This window comes from Macrotis lagotis, chromosome 1, assembly GCF_037893015.1.
Source record: "Macrotis lagotis isolate mMagLag1 chromosome 1, bilby.v1.9.chrom.fasta, whole genome shotgun sequence".
NCBI classification, from domain to species: domain Eukaryota; kingdom Metazoa; phylum Chordata; class Mammalia; order Peramelemorphia; family Peramelidae; genus Macrotis; species Macrotis lagotis.
Window position 1 is genome coordinate 693180307 of NC_133658.1, and position 18151 is coordinate 693198457.

Sequence of the window (18151 nt, forward strand, 5' to 3'; positions counted from 1 at the left end):
GCTAGTCCCCTTCTGATGTCCTATGAAATTCCTTTCAATTCTGAAATTCTGGTTATTCAATGGAAGCACTGAGATTTGGAAATATTACTTCAGTCATTTTCAGTCATATCTGACTCTTTGTGATCTCTTTTGGGGTTATCTTGGCAGAGATACTATAATGGTTTACCATTTCCTTCTCCAACTAATGAGGAAACTGAGGGAAACAAGGTTAAGTGACTTGCCCAGGGTCATACAACCAGGATGTGTCTGAGGCCAGATTTAACTCAGGAAGATGAGTTTTTCTGACTTCAAGCCTGGCACTCCATCCACTATGCCATCTATAGTACTTGGGATATCAAATAAGTAACACAGTAACAGTAACCCAAGGGTCTATGAAAATTCAGCTGGTCCTACCTTGATCATGTTTTTCCCTCTTTTAATGTTAGAATCAGTCATTGTGTAGAGGATAAAGGGCTAATGTGCAGTCAGAAAGACCTAGGTTCAAGTCCTGACTGACATTTCCTGACTTTTGTAGTCCTGGACAGACAGACACTTGATCTCTGTGCCTCCGGAAAGACTAACCCCATAAATTACAAAGCAGGTGTAGATCACCATTAGTAGTTCTTGTTCATCATGTTTCAAGTATGGACCTTGAAGCAACCCTTGATTATCTCAGTGTTTGGAGGAGAGGTGGAGGAACAGAAGCTGGAGGAGGAACACATGAAGAATAACGGGGAAGCCTCAAAGCCTCACCCTAGCAATTAGCTTCCATCTCCTCTCAGCATGGAGTAAATGGGAGGCAAAGCCTCAGAGTCGAATGTGATCTTTTCTCCTCTTTGGGGACCCAAAGCCTCACCCCCAGAGCACACTCCTCCTTCCATTCCAGATGGGCTACTATATTTAGTCCCCTCAGAAAGAGCTGATGATGTGTCACTCCCGCCTCCCGAATCGGCATCCCCACCTCCCTCTTGACATCTGACATCTGACATATGACTCAGCTTTGCTAGTGCTCCAGTGTGGGATATGAACTGGACCTGAGATAAAAAGTTCAATTATTATTCAGCCATGGCACCATCTTGAGCTCTTGCCTGGGACCCTTCTCATGGCTAGAATCCCCTGGGAGCCTATTTTATACTTCAGAGACTCAGAAGCCAAGTACAATTTCCCCCAGCACAAGATGATTTGTCCCTAGAGCAGGGAGACTCAGAATAAAATGGCTTGATGCCCTTGAAAGCCTAAGGGAACACAGATGAATGAATGAAGGACAAGCAAAGCATCTTTGTTCAGGCACATCAAGTAACATTGAAAATTTCAGAAAACTGAATCTCTAGTAGATACTCAAGTTCCTTCAACATCCCTGCAGCCATCAACTTAGTCCCCTTTTGATGTAATAGGATTAGAAGGAACATAAATTCTCTGGCCTTCACATTAACAAGACCACTTTAAGGCTCAGCCAGCTGTGATCCATTCCCGATTTCCATGTCTGTAATCCACCCACTTTTCCCCCAAAATTACTTGAGTATTAAGGAATTTTCTTATTGCTGTATGTAGTCTCTCTCCATCTGATCCCCAAATAGAATGTAAACTCTTCGGACAAGAACTGCTTCTCTTGTTGTTTTAATCATCAGCACCAGTATCTGGCTTACATTATTATATAGATAGAGATTGCACCTGGAATTTCACTGCCCTATTAAGAACTCCCTCTACCAATGCAAATTAGTAATTTCCTTGCAACTTAGAAAGTTGCCTAGAGCACTTGGAGGCTAAGTAACTTGTCAGGGTCACAAAACCAGTAAGAGTGGGAATGGGAATCCAGGTATCTGGTTCTCTAGCTACCATGCCACAATGCCTTTCATAATATGTTTTGAATGCATGATGGATAATTATTTTTTTTACCACATTTGCTATTTCCTATCAGTGAAAAACATTCTTTACCAATGCACATTACACTTCGATTGCACCTTTTCTGCAACTTTTGATTTTAAAGTTGCCTGAGTCACTGAGAGTCTAAAGTGATGTAACCAAGACCACATAGCAAAAGCAAGAGGCAGGATTTGAAAATAGGTCTTCTGACTCCAAGGTCAGCCCTCTTTCCACTGTTTCAAGTTACCTCATGGTCAATGAATAAATGAATGAATACCATCAGACTAGATTATGCAGAGTCATAGGCTAACGAAACTGAAAATAAAAAAAGAAAGGAAGAACTTCAATAGTACAAAATACTTAAAAACTATCAGAAAACCAGAGAGAGGGCAGCTAGGTGGCGCAGTGGATACAGCACTAGCCCTGGAGTCAGGAGGACCTGAGTTCAAATCCAAACTCAGACAAGTACTAATTAACTAGTTGTGTGACCTTGGGCAAGTAACTTAACCCCATTGTCTTGCAAAAACCTAAAAAAAGCTGTAGAGGAACTACAAAGGGAAAAAAAAATACTCCTGGACCTAATAGATTCATAAAAGAATACTATCAAACTTTTAAAGAACAATTAGTACTCATATTTCACAAATTATTCCCAAAAATTGGGAAAGAAAGAACCCTACCAGAATCATTTTATGAGACCAATATAACCCTAATACCCAAACAAAACAAAAAAGAAAACTTTATGTCAATATAGTGAATATTAACAAATATTAATTAAATACATAATGAATACATAAATACACATATATGTATATACATATATATATATATATACAATGAATAATAATGAAATTTTTTCAACAAAATCCTCTCAAATAAATAAATAAATGAAGAATGTTTAGTTTTGTCTTTGGAGCCTTATACTTGTTCAAATATTGCACCATCAAGAAAACTAAAGAACTCTCTTATACCAAGGACTAAATAAATATTTGTTCAATTTAAAATGAAATCCTAGTATGATCTCTCCTACTGCAAATCTGTGAGAGGAAAAGAGAGACCCAGAGACAAAGTGATTCTATGCACTCCATTCAGATACTAAATCTGAGGAAAACCAAAATAAAACCACAACTTATTTGCTAATTGACTTGAGAACTCAGTTGTCTATATTTTGCAGCTCAGGTACAGATGAGTCAAGTCCAAAATCCCTACCCCCACCTCAAGGCATAGAAATTGGGGCCATTTTGAGAGTAAAAGACTTGGAAAGAGAAAGAAGAAGTGAGAGTGTTGGATTTAGAGAATGCTATTAAGTTCTATACTATACAGAGTATCACTGAAACTTCTCGAGCACAGCAGAGAAATCTTCTTAATGCCAGGACACCAGGTAGGGCATCTATTTTCCTTTGAAATATGTAAAAGTTGCTCTTTAACAAAAGAATTGTCTAAAGGCCAGAAAACTGAGGAAATTCAGATTTCCTGGATCATGAGCTTCTCCTAATTTTTCCCTTTAATAGTTCAATTCTGACATTAATATGTATACAGGTATGGTCCTTAAAAATTTTTTAAAAGTATTTTACTTTATCAGATAAAATAAATATATGCAGAAATTTTTCAAAGGTCAAGCCAGGCCCATTTTTAGAATCTTGGTTGTATTATTTTCTAGGAAGGAGCCAGATCTAAGAAAAAAAATTGTGGAATACCTGAGATAAGTAAAGTAAAATTACATTTATCCCAATTTAAAAGTGTTTTCTAGCCATTGTAGAGAGAGGATTGTAGAAGTAAGGAACTCTGAATCAGGGGAAACTTTAAGTCCAAAATTGCAGAGAGACATTTGGTTCTTAGGGAGACTCACCGAGATACTTAAAGTAGTAATAAATATTTGAATAATCAAAGTCTTGAAAAGGAACTACAGAAATGATAGCTAGAGGGATAACCTAATGATTCTAACAGTAGTAATGAAAACAGCTAAAATTCTTCTGACTTAGGGATATGATGACTCAAACATATAGAATGGAATTTATTTCTGTATGGGATGCTTTCTAAAAAAAAACCCTTTTGTTTATTAAAAAAGTACTAGTGAGCATGCTTAGTGATCAGTCAGTGTTTCTCTCCTAGGCTATATCTAGTCAGGTTGGTGCTGACCTAACTAGGAACCACCAAGTAGCTGTAACCCAAAATGAAGGCCACATATTGAATCTAATAAGAATATTCTTCAGTTCAATTCAGCAGACAGTCATTAATGAGCCACTGTGTTTGATTTTAAGAACAGATTTCTTCATATCTGTATATAGTTTAGTGCTAGAATTAGACTATTAAAGAATGCAATTAGGAGAATCTCAGTTAATCCAGGATATCTGAGCAGTCTCAACTCCTGAAATGACTTTAGTCCTACTTCTCAATCCATAGACTTTTGACATATTTCTTTTCCCATTTTAAAGATCAAATTCTGTAAATATTGTTGTGGTTAAAATTAAGATACCAGAAGCATAAAGTTGTGAGATTAATAATTTATTTATAGGGCACAAATTTATTAATAAAGAGGATCAATTAATAAAGAGACTACCTCAGCCATTCCAGAGACATGTGATGAGAATTGACAGGTTCTTTTATAATAATCAACAAGATGACAGACAAAAATCTCCAGCAAAATAGATATTTTCTTCTGATTGACTATCAATGACATTCAGAATTGAGATTACATCTTTTGAAGCTGCACCCCTGAAACCCCTATAATCACAGTTAAAATGTGTGATTTGAGTCCCAAGGCAAACATTCTCAAGGGATGGGAGGAATCCAGCATGGGAGTTGTTACAATTGATTAAATTGATATGATTGACCTTTTAGGTTAATGAAGTTTCTTGAAAAGTAGATGATGAGGTGGCCTACAAAGATGAGGCAAAATTACAAGTCAAAAGCTTGATCTTTGGGCAAGTTATTCTAGGATATGGTTAGTCAGTGAAGTTTCCAAAGCTAAGGAACTGAGAAAAAAAAATGTGAAATCCAAAATGACTAAGTCTCCAAAATAGAATTAAAGTCAATTTTCAATTTTACAATTCCAAAGGAAGATAGAAGATAAGGGAACAGCTAAGAAATTCAGTTTGAAAATATTGTACACAGTATCAGCGATTCTGTATGAAGATCAACTACAAATGACTTAGCTATTCTCAGCAACAAACTGATCCAACTACAAAGGATCCATAATGGAAAATGCTAATCACATCCAGATAAAGAACTGATGAACAAGTACAGATTAAAGAACACTTTTTTCATTTTATTTTTCTCATGATTTTTTTCTCTTTTGTTCTGTTTTTTCTTTTACAACTGTGACTAATGTGGAAACATGTTTTACATAATTGCACATATATAATTTGTGTTAAACTGCCTACCATTTTAGGATGAGTGAGGGGAGGGAGAGAGGGAGAAAAATCTAGAACTCAAAATCTTGTAAAAATGAAAGCTTAAAAAAACAAAAAAGTAAAAAATGAAAACTAAAAATTTTCTTGACATATAATTGGAGAGAATAAATACTATTTAAAATTTTTAAAGAAAAAAAGAAGTCCAATTTGACTGAAACAAAGGATTCAAGAAAGGGAACAGCATGAAAAAGAGGTTGGAAGGGTACAGTGGTATGGAAGTATGAAGGTCCTTTAATACTAGATTAAAGAGTTGTTTTTCTTTCTATAAACAATAGAGAGCCACACAGGTTGTTGGAAGAAGGGGATGATCCAGTCAAATTTGGGATTTAAGAGTATAATTTTGCCAACTGGTATGGAGGATAGATTGAAAATGGGGAGAGATCAATTAGACTAATTGGAAGTAATATAGTAAAATTGATGAGAACCTTAAAAAAGGGTAGTGATAATATGAATGATGTGAAGATGGGATAAGGTAAAGGAGAAAGATACAAGAGGCAATATTGAAGACTCAAAAATAAATGCTTATTGATTAATAGATTTGTCAAATCACTGGCTATGGGTGATAGGAGAGAGGAAAAGGGACAAGAAAATAGAGAGAGAGAGAGAGAGAGAGAGAGAGACCAACCAAAACTAAGATTTTTGATCCTGAGAGCCTTGAAGAATGGTTTAGGAGAGATGGTGTTGAGGTCAGTTTGGGACATGTTGAGTTTGAGGTATTGGTAAAACTACCAAAAATGTCCAGTAGTTAATAGAATTGTAGAAGTGGAGCTCAGGGAAGAGACTGAAGTTGAATATAAAAACCTGAAGGTTGTTTGTATATAAAAAAAGAATTTTGGGAAGACAAACAATAATTAAAGGACAGGAGTACAGTGAATGAGTAGAGGTAGTAAAGGAACAAGCAAGGTAAGAGAACTGGAATGAAGAGTGTCATTGAAGCTAAAGGAGAGTGACTAGATGGAAAGTTTTTAGTAAATAGAGTCGATTTTCTCCAGAAGAGTCAAAGGAACAATACTGAGAAATGTTCATGTAATCTGGCATCAGAAAGGTCACTGATGAAAGAGGAATTTCAATAACATAGTGAGTTTGGAAGCCAGACTGCAAGAGCTTGAGGAGTGAGTAGGTGGCAAGAGAGTGAAGATGATAATTATAGTCTTTCTTTAAAATCTTAACAGTGAAGCGGGGAGAGGGTAGGAGAAGATGGTGACTTAAGGGAATAACATGGTCAAGAAAAAGGATTTTGGGGGGCAGTGGGAGTAAAAGTGTTTTTAAAATAGGAAAAAATGAGCATATTTGTGAAAAGAAGCCAACTGGAAAAATAGAGGCTGAAGTTAAGGAAGAAAGGAAAAGGGAAAGAATATGATTGATAAAATAATCTCTGATAGGGAACAGGAGGATCGTGGATAAAAACTGAAAAGTTAACCTAGACAAAGAAAAGGTCCACCTCAGTTACTAAAATTATAGGAAAAAAAAAAAGAAGAAAGTCAATGAAAACAGAGGTTTTGAAATGGGAGATAAGGGCGTTCGAGACAGAGGCCCTCAGTTTTTTCAGGTGAGTAGGAAATGAGGCCATCTTTCTAAGAATATTTGTCGAATTGAGGAAAGAGGAGGTGGAATAATCACTCTGACAGAGTGACAAAGCACAACAGGGAGTCAATAGAATAAACAAAGTGATTATTATGCAGGAGTGATGACATAGTTAAGTTTAAGTAGCATGAAATTATACTGGGTTCCATTTTGAGAGGTGATGAGGTCTTACGTGTAATCAACCACTTCCAAGTAGCTGAGATAATGTGGAGATGAAAGGCACCAAAATTGTGATTGATGAATCAGAGGGCTAAATATTAGGGGCATGTAGGTGGCCCAGTAGATAGAGCAATAACCCATAACCAGGAGAACCTGAGTCAAATCCGGCCTCAGACAATAATTATCTAGCTGTGTGACCTTGGGCAAGTCGCCTAACTCCATTGCCTTCACCCCCTCCCCCAAAAAAGACTATTAGAAAGATCATCAACTTGAATTACCAGGAATGACTGTAAGGATTCTGGTGGAGGGGGAAGATGGTACTAAAGTCATAAAGAAAAGAAGGTGAAAAGGCCTGAAGGTGAGTAATGATGGCAAAAAGATTTGAAGGCATGAATAGAAGAGGAAAAGTCTGAAAGTACATTTCACTACCAAAGTCATCCTATGAGATTTTATCCTGTCCTGGGTACTAGATCCTACTAAGCTGGGAAGTCTTTGAGTAAGATCATACTGGGTGTTTGTCATAAAATGATCAACCTAGCTAAATTCAAAGAGGCTCATAAACTATTTTGTCCAGTCATAGTGACTCTTGATCAATTGCAAAGATATAAGGGGACTGTAATCTAATTGGGGGAGAGAATAAACATATTGAGCAAATGCTGAAATATCGAAATAAATTTAATAAATGAATATGAAAACTAAGAAACAAAAATCAACAATTATTATCTTCAAATACATCCAAGAATGTTACAAAAATTATAAAAATTAAGAAAAAAATGAAATAAGATGTGCTTTGCTGCATTAAAATAAATATGTTTACAGGAAAGATACTATAATTGGGGGTGGTTAGGTGGCGCAGTGGATAAAGCACCAGCCCTGGAGTCAGGAGGACCTGGGTTCAAAACTGGTCCCAGACACTTAATAATTACCTAGCTGTGTGGCCTTGGGCAAGCTACTTAACCCCATTTGCCTCACAAAATCCTAAAAAAAAAAATACTATAAGAGGCAAATATGACTTAAAAGTTTAACATCTAAAAATATAAGGAACTGTTAAGCATTGTCAGATGATGATAAATTGTGAAAGGATATTTTCAAGTAATTTTCAAATGCAGAAATATAATATGTTTAACTGTCATTTGAAAAAATATTACCTCATTTGTAATTGCTGGCAAAACTAAACTAACTTTGAAATATCACTATATAACTAGTAAATAGACCAAAGTAATTATTGGGTCATAGATTTAGTACTCTCTAATGAATCACCTACTTCAAACTGTATATTTTTCTGGATGACCCCAAGTGGCAAAATAACCAAAATCTGAAATCAGGTCTTCTGAGTTCAAATAGTCTTCATTTTAAAGGCTCCCCAAATTAAAAGCAATAAAAAAATCAACCCTGGTTGGGACTATAGAAAAACAGGTATAGTCATTCCTTATTGGTGGAAACAAACTAGTAGAATATTTTTTTAGAAAGTTTTAGAAGGAAAAAAAATCCTCTTTAATGAAATAATTCCAAAGTTGGGAATACCCAACTTCAAAAATAAATTACCAAAAAGTTACCGACTTAAAAAAAATCTTTTATAGCCATGTTATTTATCGTTGCCAAAAACAAAACAAAAACAACCTAACATTAAAAAAATTAAACAGCCTTAAAAATAATTAAAAAATAAAGAAAGCATAATATGAAAAAAATGAATATATAGTAAAGAATAACCACCTAAGAGGAAAAGTGAATTAGGAACAAATGGACAAGGAATCCTGATAAAGACTTAGATCCTGAAAAATTCTAATATTAGATGTTTTCAAATTCATGTATTTAAATGTAATTTATTCATTAATTTGTTAATGTTGCAAAGCTATTTGAATTGGTCATAAGAGTGCTTAATAAATTTATAATTTTATAATAAATTTTATAATAAAGCATTTTTAAAACACTCGTATATTCCTTTAAATAAAGAATTATCAAGTATGAAAGTGTTTTTTTTGGTTCCATCTACAGAGATAGATAAACAGAGAAGGAAAAAGAAAGAGAGAGACAGACAGACAGACAGACAAAGAGAGGTAGAGAATGGAGAAGTATAAATTCCCTTTACCTTTCATCATTAATAAAAGTACTTGATAATCTCATTCAAAGAAACATTCTTATTTTGTTTGGAGGTTTTTTTTGGTGAATGGGGTTAAAATGACTTGCCCAAGTGGCAATGACTTGCTACAACTAGTATCAAGTGTCTGAGGTCTATTTTGAACTCAAGTCCTCCTAACTCCAAGGCTGCCCCTTAAAGATATATTCTTACTATGAATTTTTACAGTGGCAATTTAAGTCCAAATACTCTGACCACTAGTGTCATGACAGTATATCAAATTACCCAAATAACTTTTCAAGATTTTTTTAATTTTTTTCATTAACTATCCCAGTTATATGCAAACAAATTTTAAATTTTTTAAATTAATTTTTTAAATATTTTAAATTTTTGAGTTCAAAATTTCTTCCCCCAACTACACTTTGAGAAAGCAAGCAATTTAATAGCAATTATATATGTGAAGTAATGCAAAACATATTTCCACATTGACCATATTTTAGAAAACATAGGAAAAAATAAAATAAGAAAAATAAGTTTCTAAACAGTATGCTTCAATCTGCATTCAGTTCTCTTTCCAGAAGTGGACAGCATTTTTCTTCTTGGGTCTTCAGAATAGTCTTGGATCATCATTTTGATTGGAGAAGCTTAGGTGTTGATCAGTATTACAATATTGCTGTTACTTTGAACTTTGTACTCCAGATTCTGCTTACTTCATTTTATATGAGTTCCTATAAGTCTTCCCAGGTTTTTCTGAAATCATCCTACTTGTAGTATTTCATCACAATCATATTCCACAATTTGTTCAATCATTCCCCAATTGATGGACATTCCCTCAATTTCCATTTCTTTACCACCACAAAAAGTGCTGCTACAAATAAATCTTTTCACTTTTCTTCTATTTCTTTGAACAGACCTAGTGGTTATGCAGTTGTGTAATTCTTTGAGGATAGTTACCAATCATTTTCAAGGATGATTGGGCTAGTTCATAATTCTACCAATAATGCAATAGTGTCCCAATTTTCCCACATTCCCTCCTATTTTCTCATTTTGTTTTTCTGTCCTGTTAGCCAACCTGATAGGTGTGAAGTGATGTATTAGTTATCTTAATTTGCATTTCTCTAATCAGTAATGATTCATAGCAATTTTGACTATTGATAGCTTTGGGGTTTTTCTTCTGAAAACTGCCTGTCCATATCCTTTGACCATTTATCAAATGGAGAATGGTTCTTATTTTTGTAAATTTGCTCATTTTTCTAATATTTGAGAAATGAGGCCTTTATCACCGAAGCAGTATTAAAAAAGTATTTTTTCCAGTTTCCTGCTTTCTTTCTAATTTTAACTATAATAGCTTGTTTTTGTATAAAAGTTTTTTAATTTCATATAATCTCAAATGATCTATTTTATTTCCTATGATCCTTTACCTCTTGTTTGGTCATAAACTCTATACTTATCCATAAATTTAACAGGTAAATTTCTCCATGCTCCTGTAATTTACTTAGATTTTGACATTATATAGAAATTATTTATCCATTGTGACCTTATCTTGGTATACCAAGAGTGAGATGTTGTTTTTTGTCTCATTTCTGCCAAGTTGCTTTCCAGTTTTCCCAGCAATTGTGTTAAATGTTGAATTCTTAACCCAAAAACTTAGATCTTTGGGTTTATTAAATACTAGATTACTGTGATCATTTACTACTGTATATTGTATATCTAATCCATTCCATTTGTCCACCACTTTATTTCACAATCAGTACCAAATTGTTTGGGCAGTTAGGCAGTTCAATGAACCGAAAGTCACTAAACACTGCTTGCCTCAGTTTCCCTTATCTTATTATTATTCCTTATTAAAAGGAGCTGGAGAAGGAAATAGAAAATTCTTCAGTATCTTTGCCAAGAAAATGCCAAATGGAGTTACAAAGAGTTAGACATGACTGAACAATTTTTGTTGATGACCATTTTGTAATACAGTTTGAAATCTGAACTTTAGACTATCTTCCTTCACATTTTTTTTCTATTGATTCCCTTGAATCTTGACCTTTTGTTCCTCCAATGAATTTTGTTATTATTTTTTCAAGGTTATAAAATAATTCTTTGATAGTTTGATTGGAATGACACTGAATAAGTTAAATAGAATGATAATTTTTATTATATTGATCTAGTCTACTCATGAGCAATTAATATTTCTTCTGTTGTTTAGATCTGTCTTTATTTCTGTGCAAAGTGTTTTGCAATTAAGTTCACATACTTGCTGAGTTTCTCTTGCTAGGTAGGCTCCCAATACTTTATAATGACTGCAGTTATTTCAAATAGACTATCTATTTCTATCTCTTCCTTCTGAATTTTATTGGTAGTAAATAGAAATGCTGATGATTTGTATGTGTTTGTTTTATATACAGCAACTTTGCTGAAGTTGTTAATTGTTTCATCTGCAAATAGTTTTATTTCCTCATTGCCTATTTTTATTCCTTCAATTTCTTTTTCATGTCATTGCTACAGCTAACATGTCAGCATAATATTAAAGAATAGTAGGGATCTTGAAAATCTTTGTTTCACCTTGATCTTATTGGGGAGACTTTAAGTTCATTTCCATCTTTAGAAATACTCAGTTTGTTTCTATGTTTTCTGGTGTTTTTAATAGTAATGGGTTATGTTATACTTTGCCAAAAGTTTTTCCTGCATCTGTTGATATAATCATATGCTTTTCGTTGTTTTTATTATTGATATTGTCAGCGATGCCAATAGTTATCCTAATGTTGAACCAGTCCTACATTCCTGTTATAAATTCTATCTGGTTATAATGTATGATATTTTTGATATATTGCTGTAATCTTCTGGCTATTATTTTTATTTGAATTTTTTTGTATAAATAAATACTCATTAAAAAAATTGGTCTGTGGGGTGGCTAGGTGGCGCACCAGCCAGGGAGTCAGGAGGACCTGAGTTCAAATTTGACCTCAGATAATAATTACCTAGCTGTGTGACCTTGGGCAAGTCACTTAACCCCACTGCCTAGCCAATAAAAGAAAAAAGAAAATTGGTCTGTGGTTTTCTTTGGTTTTTGCTTTCTTTGGTCTAGGTATCAAACCATATTTTTAATCATAAAAGGAATTTGGTAGGAGTCTTTTAAATCTATTTTTTCAAATAGTTTATATCATTTGGAATTATTTCTTCCTTAAGTGTTTGCTAAACTTTACTTGTAAATAAATCCTTCCAGTCCTGGAGAAATTTTTCTTAGGGAGCTCCTTGATGGCATTTTCAATTTCTTTTCCTAAGAGTTATTTAGGTACTCTGTATCTTCTTCTATTATTTTTGTATATATTCACATATTTCTCTTAGTTTGTCAGTTTTGCTATTATATGATTAAGCAAAATAATTCCTAACAATTGCTTTAATTTTATCTTCATTGGTGGTATATTCATTCTTTTAATTTTTTAATCCTAGTCATTTTTTTTTCAATCAAATTAACCAATGGTTTCTCTATTTTATTTAATTAAAATAGGCTCCTAGTTTTATTAGTTCCATAGGGTTTTTTTTTTTCAGTTTTATTAATCTGTCCTTCAATTTTCAGATGATGTTTAACTGGGGATTTACAATTTATAATTTTTCTAGTTTTTTAGTTGCTTTCCAATTTACTGATATGTTCTATATTTTATTGATGCACACATTTAGAGAAATAAACTTTTCCTGTATGCCACAAATTTTTAAATGTTTTCTTATTGTCATTTTCTTTAAAACAATTATTTTTCTATGATTTCTTTTTGACATACCCACCATTCTTTAGTATTAGATCATTTAATTTCCAATTAATTTTTAATCTATGCTTCAAAGGTATTTTATTTAAATGTAATGTTTATTACATTATGGCCTGAAAAAGGATGCATTTAATGTTTTAGTTTTCCTGCATTTAGTTGTGATGTTTTTTTTATGCCCTAATATAGTGGGAGGGAAGCTTTTTCTGCCATATACCAAAACTTAAATATTAACCTATCATATTTGATCAAACATTTTATTAATTCACAAAACAAACTTCTAGATTTTTTAAATTACCATTCTACCTGTCCTTGCTTTGCAGTGCCAGACCAAATGACTTCATAGGTCTAACGTGGCCTTGCCCTAGTTATATGGCTAATTTTTGTGAAGTTGCTATGTTCAGCTGAGAAAAACGTATACTTTTTGCTATACCCATTCAGTTTTCTCCAAATGTCTGCCATTTCTAACTTTTCTGAGATTCTGTTCATTTCCTTTACTTCTTTCTTATCTATTTTATGGTGAAATTTATCTAACCACTGTCTATTTCCTCCTGCAGTTCTTTCAACTTTAAGAATTTGAATGTTTTATCATTTAGTGCCTAGTATGGCTAATACTTCATTGTCTAGTGTCTTTTACCAACATGTAGTTTCATTGTTTATCCCTTTAAATTAGGCCTGTTTTTGCTTTTGCTTTGTCTGAGACATGATTGATACTCCTGCCTTTTTTTTACTTCTGCTGAAGCATAACAGATCCTGCTCTAGGCCCTTATTTTAACTGTGTCTCTGTTTCAAGTATATTTCTCACAAATAACATATTGTTGGATTCTGATTTCTAATCCGTTCTGCTATCTGCTTCTACTTTGTGGTTGAATTTATTCAATTCACAGTTATGATTGCTTATGATTACTAATTGTATATTTCTCTTTTGATTATCCCTCTTTCTTTTTTATTCTAATCCTTCTCTAAAGTTTTGTTATTGGTTTTTTGTTTCTGACCACTGTCTACTCTTATGTCATCCTTTTATCCTTCCTATTTCCTGTTGGGAAAGAGAGGGTGAGAGGGAGAGTTGTACACACAAACACACACACACACACACACACACACACACACACACACACACACACAGACACATATTTCCCCCCTCTTTGAACCAATTTATTGAGTTCCTTAGGATTTCTTTTTCATAATTACTTTTTCATGTGTGAGTCTTTTATTTCAAAATCACATTTTCTATTCAGCTCTCATATTATTATCAAGTGCTACCTACCATTAATGCCCAGAGACGTTCTTCAATATTGTACATAAATTTCATGATGGCATGTAACTGGATAGTGGACAACACTCTCAAATTTTCCCAGTCACCAAAGTAGTGAAACAAGACTGTGTGCTTGTTTCCCATGGCTTTTAGCATGATGCTTTCAGCCTTCCCTGAGGTTGAACACAGCATCAAGGTCAACTACTGCACTGCTAGAAAATTCTTCCACTTGAAAAGGCTTCAAACCAAGACCAAAGAGGAGGAAGTATTGGTGCATAATGAAGCCTCTGAAGTTGAAATGCAACAATCAATTCTCTTCTGCTTGTGCTAATTTTGGTCTAACAATTAACACTAAGGAAACACATGTGCTCCATCAGTCAGCACCATACCATCCTTATATGGTACAATTGACTACAGCAAGTGGAGTTTTGAATATGGTGGCTAAGTTCACTTTGGCAGTGTCCTTTCCAGGGAAGCACACATTAATAATGAGATTGACACATGCATTGCCAGTATTTGGAAGGCTCAGAAAGAAAATCTGTGAGAGAAGGTCTACAGAGATATTGGTTGACCTCATTGCTGTATGCCTATGAAACCTGGATATCTACCTGTACCATACCAGGAAATTAAATTACTTCCATTTAAATTATCTTATATTTTGAAGACTTCCTAGCAGGATAAGATTACTGAGGTCCTTTCTTGAGCTAAACTGCCAAGCATTCAGATGTTACTACAGATGAACTCCGATGAACTGGCCACATTGTGCAAATGTCAAACATACACTTGCTGAAATCATTATTTTAGGGGGAATTCACAGAGGATAATCACTCACAGGAGAATCAGAAGAAGCAATACAGGGACACTCTGAAGGTCTTTCTTAAGAACTTTGGAATTGACTGTGTAGCATGGGAGACACTGGAACAGAAAGAACCACCCAGCTTTGTATGCCTCTATTTCTCACCTATTTTTTTTATAAATTACCCCAATATAATCAACTCATTCACACTCCCTCTTTCTATGTAGACTCCTTCTTACTGATCTAATTAAAATATAGTTCTCAGCAGTTATATTTATCATCCTCCCATACAGAAAATAGTTTAACTTTATTGAGTTCCTTATGATTTCTCTTTCATAATTACTTTTTCATGCTTGATTCTTTTATTTCAAAATCACATTTTCTATTCAGTTCTGGTCTTTTTATCAAGAATGCTTGAAAGTCCTCTCTTTCATTAAATATCCATTTTTTACCTTGGAAAACTATATTTAATTTTGCTGGGTAGGTATTCTTGGTGGTAATCCCAGTTCTTATTTCTTCCAGACTATCATATTTGAAGTCATACTCTCCTTTAATTTAGTACCTGCTAAATCTTGTGAGAACCTGACTATAATACCACTCTCTTTCTAGCTTAATAGAGTAGTTTTTCTTGATAATTTTTTATTTATTTAAGGTAATTGGGTTAAGTGACTTGCTCAGGGTCTCACAGCTAGGCAATTATTAAGTATCTGAGGCCAGATTTGAACTCAAGTCCTCCTGATTCCAGCTAGTTGCCCAGTAATTTTTTTTAAAATATGATGTCTAGAATAAATTGATCGTGGTTTTAAAGTAGTCCACTAATTCTTATTTTATTTTATTTTGAAGGGGTCCAAGTAGTTTTATTTTTCATCATTCCATAATGGTATACAAAAATGCCAGCAGAATAAGTAAATAAAAGTGGGTTAGGGACATAATTTATATCTGACAGCATTTTACTGAACTTTCTCCTTGATTTGTCAAGATAACTATTCTCTTCTAAGAAAAGGTCCTAGATCCTTAGACCTCCCTACTGACCCTTTCAGATCTTCCAGAGAGTTGATGTATTCCTGGTGTTTTAAGACTGTGAAGAATTCAATCAGTGCTTCTCAGTCATCCAGAAAGTTCACCAAGTGGCCTAGTCTAGGGAATCTATGTTTAGCATGTAATTTGTTTCCTTCCAGTTGGATTCACTAACAGGCCAAAAGCTCACTTCCTGAATGGAAGATGTCACTCTCATCCTCCTCTTCTTCCTACTGAATCTCATCTTTTGAATTGTGGAAGTATAATACAAGGGTCTTCTTGGTATTGTTCTTCACAATCTCCACCATAAAGTTCAGAGCTGACATAAATCTAGGTTCATGCTTTTCTTGGACTTTCCATTCATCTGGTTTCTAATCATCAAAAGATCATGGGATAGTGCTGTTAATATGGAATGTGACCATGATCATCTTGCTGACTAATCTCCAGCTTGGCTTCTGACCCTTGCTCATCCAGTCCCCAATCCCCAGATATCTTGGGGAGGGATTTGTGATTCTGAATTTTCCTCTTCTCTTAAATTTCACCTGTTAGGAATTTGGCAAAGGCTATTTCTTCCTCAGTGTGGAGCCCTCTTGATATGTGCATGAGCACAGGTTATTTCTGCATCAGTGGAGCTGGGGGGGGGGGTAAAGGCGGGTGGCCCATTAGTGATTCCTCCTCACAGGAGACCTCCAAAGATTCAGATGACTGTGGCCATGCAGGGAGCAGTATCAAGAGGGCAGAGGGTCCAGCTGAAAGATGCAACAGCAGGGGTAGCAGCAGCAGGGCCATGACTGAGATACAAGTGGAGGAGTTGGGAGTGCTGATGGAAACCAGAAGGACCAGTTCAATAATTCTTAAATGATCTCTTCACAATCTATTTTCTAGGTCAGTCATTCTTCCAAAGAGATATTTCACATTTTTTCTAATTTTTTTCAATCCTTTGACTTTCATTGTTTCTTGATATCTTTTGAAATTCCTTATGTCTTCTTTGCCAATTATAATTTTTAAGGAATAATTTTCTTCAATGAGTTTTGCACCTCTTTTTTGCTATTTGGTCAATTCTATTTATTAAAACATTATTTTCACCACTATTTTGGTACCTTTTTTTTTTACCAAACTATTAATTGCCTTTTAATAATTATCTTTCTTTGCTTTCATTTCTTTACTTAATCTTTCTTCCACTACTCTTAATAGATTTTTTAAAATTATTTTTAGCTCTTCTACTAATGCTTGTTGGGCTTGTAGCCAACTTGGGATTTTTCTTTTGAAGCTTTGTGGGTAGATGTTTTGACTTCATTTTCTTCTGAGTGATCTTCCCTATCACTATAATATCTTTTTATGATCATGTTCTCTTTTTTTTTGTTTGCTCATTTTTCTATCCTATTTCTTGATTTTGAACTTTATGTTAAAGGCAGGCTCTCTTCTCAGATAGGTAAGGAGAAGAGAGAGGCCTGTATAAAGTTTCAGTTTTTTTGGTTCTGCTATCCTCAGAGCTTGTTTGGAAGTGAGGAAGTTTTCTGTGCTTCTAAGATAATTGATCTGGGGAGATGTGTAATCACTATTTTGGTCTTTACTCTGGTTCTTACCCAGAAAGGGCCCCTGATCCCTTAGTTTGTAATCACTAATGCTGCTCAGGGCCAAGGCCTCTTTGCTATTGGAAATGATATTGTTCCTAATAATTCCTGACCCTTGAGACCAGTATTCCTCTTTCCTGACCTCCTCAGTTCTCTCATTCCCTCTTGACCAAAAGTGCTCTTCTCTAACTTGAATTCTGATCCACAAGTGGATACAAGCAATGGAGTTGCTAGAGTTTGGTCCTGCATCCAGTACTAGCACTAGAGTCCTCTATAATCCCTTTCTGACTAGTTACCAGGTTGCCTTACTGTGTCTGGCTTAACAACTCCCAAAGCTAACTATGTTGAAGGGCAACTGTGTATATCCTGTGATCTAGCAATACCTCAACTGGGTCTATATCCCAAAGAGACTAAAAAAAGGAGAAAAGATGCACATGTATGGAAATGTTGATATCAACTCTTTTTGTCGAGACAAAGAATGGGAAATTGAGGGGATGTCTTCAATTGGGGAATGACTGGATAAGCTGTTATATGAATGTTATGGAGTACTATTGTTCTGCGAGATATCAAGAGCAGCCAGATTTTAGAAAAACTTGGAAAGATTTGTATGAACTGATATTGAGTGAAGTGAAGGATCCAGGACAACATTGTACACATTGAGCAGTATTGTAAGATGATCAACTATGAT

General features: G+C 34.4%; 1 protein-coding gene and 1 pseudogene across 1 annotated transcript in view; both read right to left on the reverse strand.

Moving 5' to 3' along the window:
- MYO3B (myosin IIIB) overlaps window positions 1-18151 on the reverse strand; it is a 567258-nt gene that overhangs the window by 518651 nt on the left and 30456 nt on the right. The window lies entirely within an intron of this gene.
- On the reverse strand, window positions 741-16492 carry LOC141510202 (complement component 1 Q subcomponent-binding protein, mitochondrial pseudogene; annotated as a pseudogene).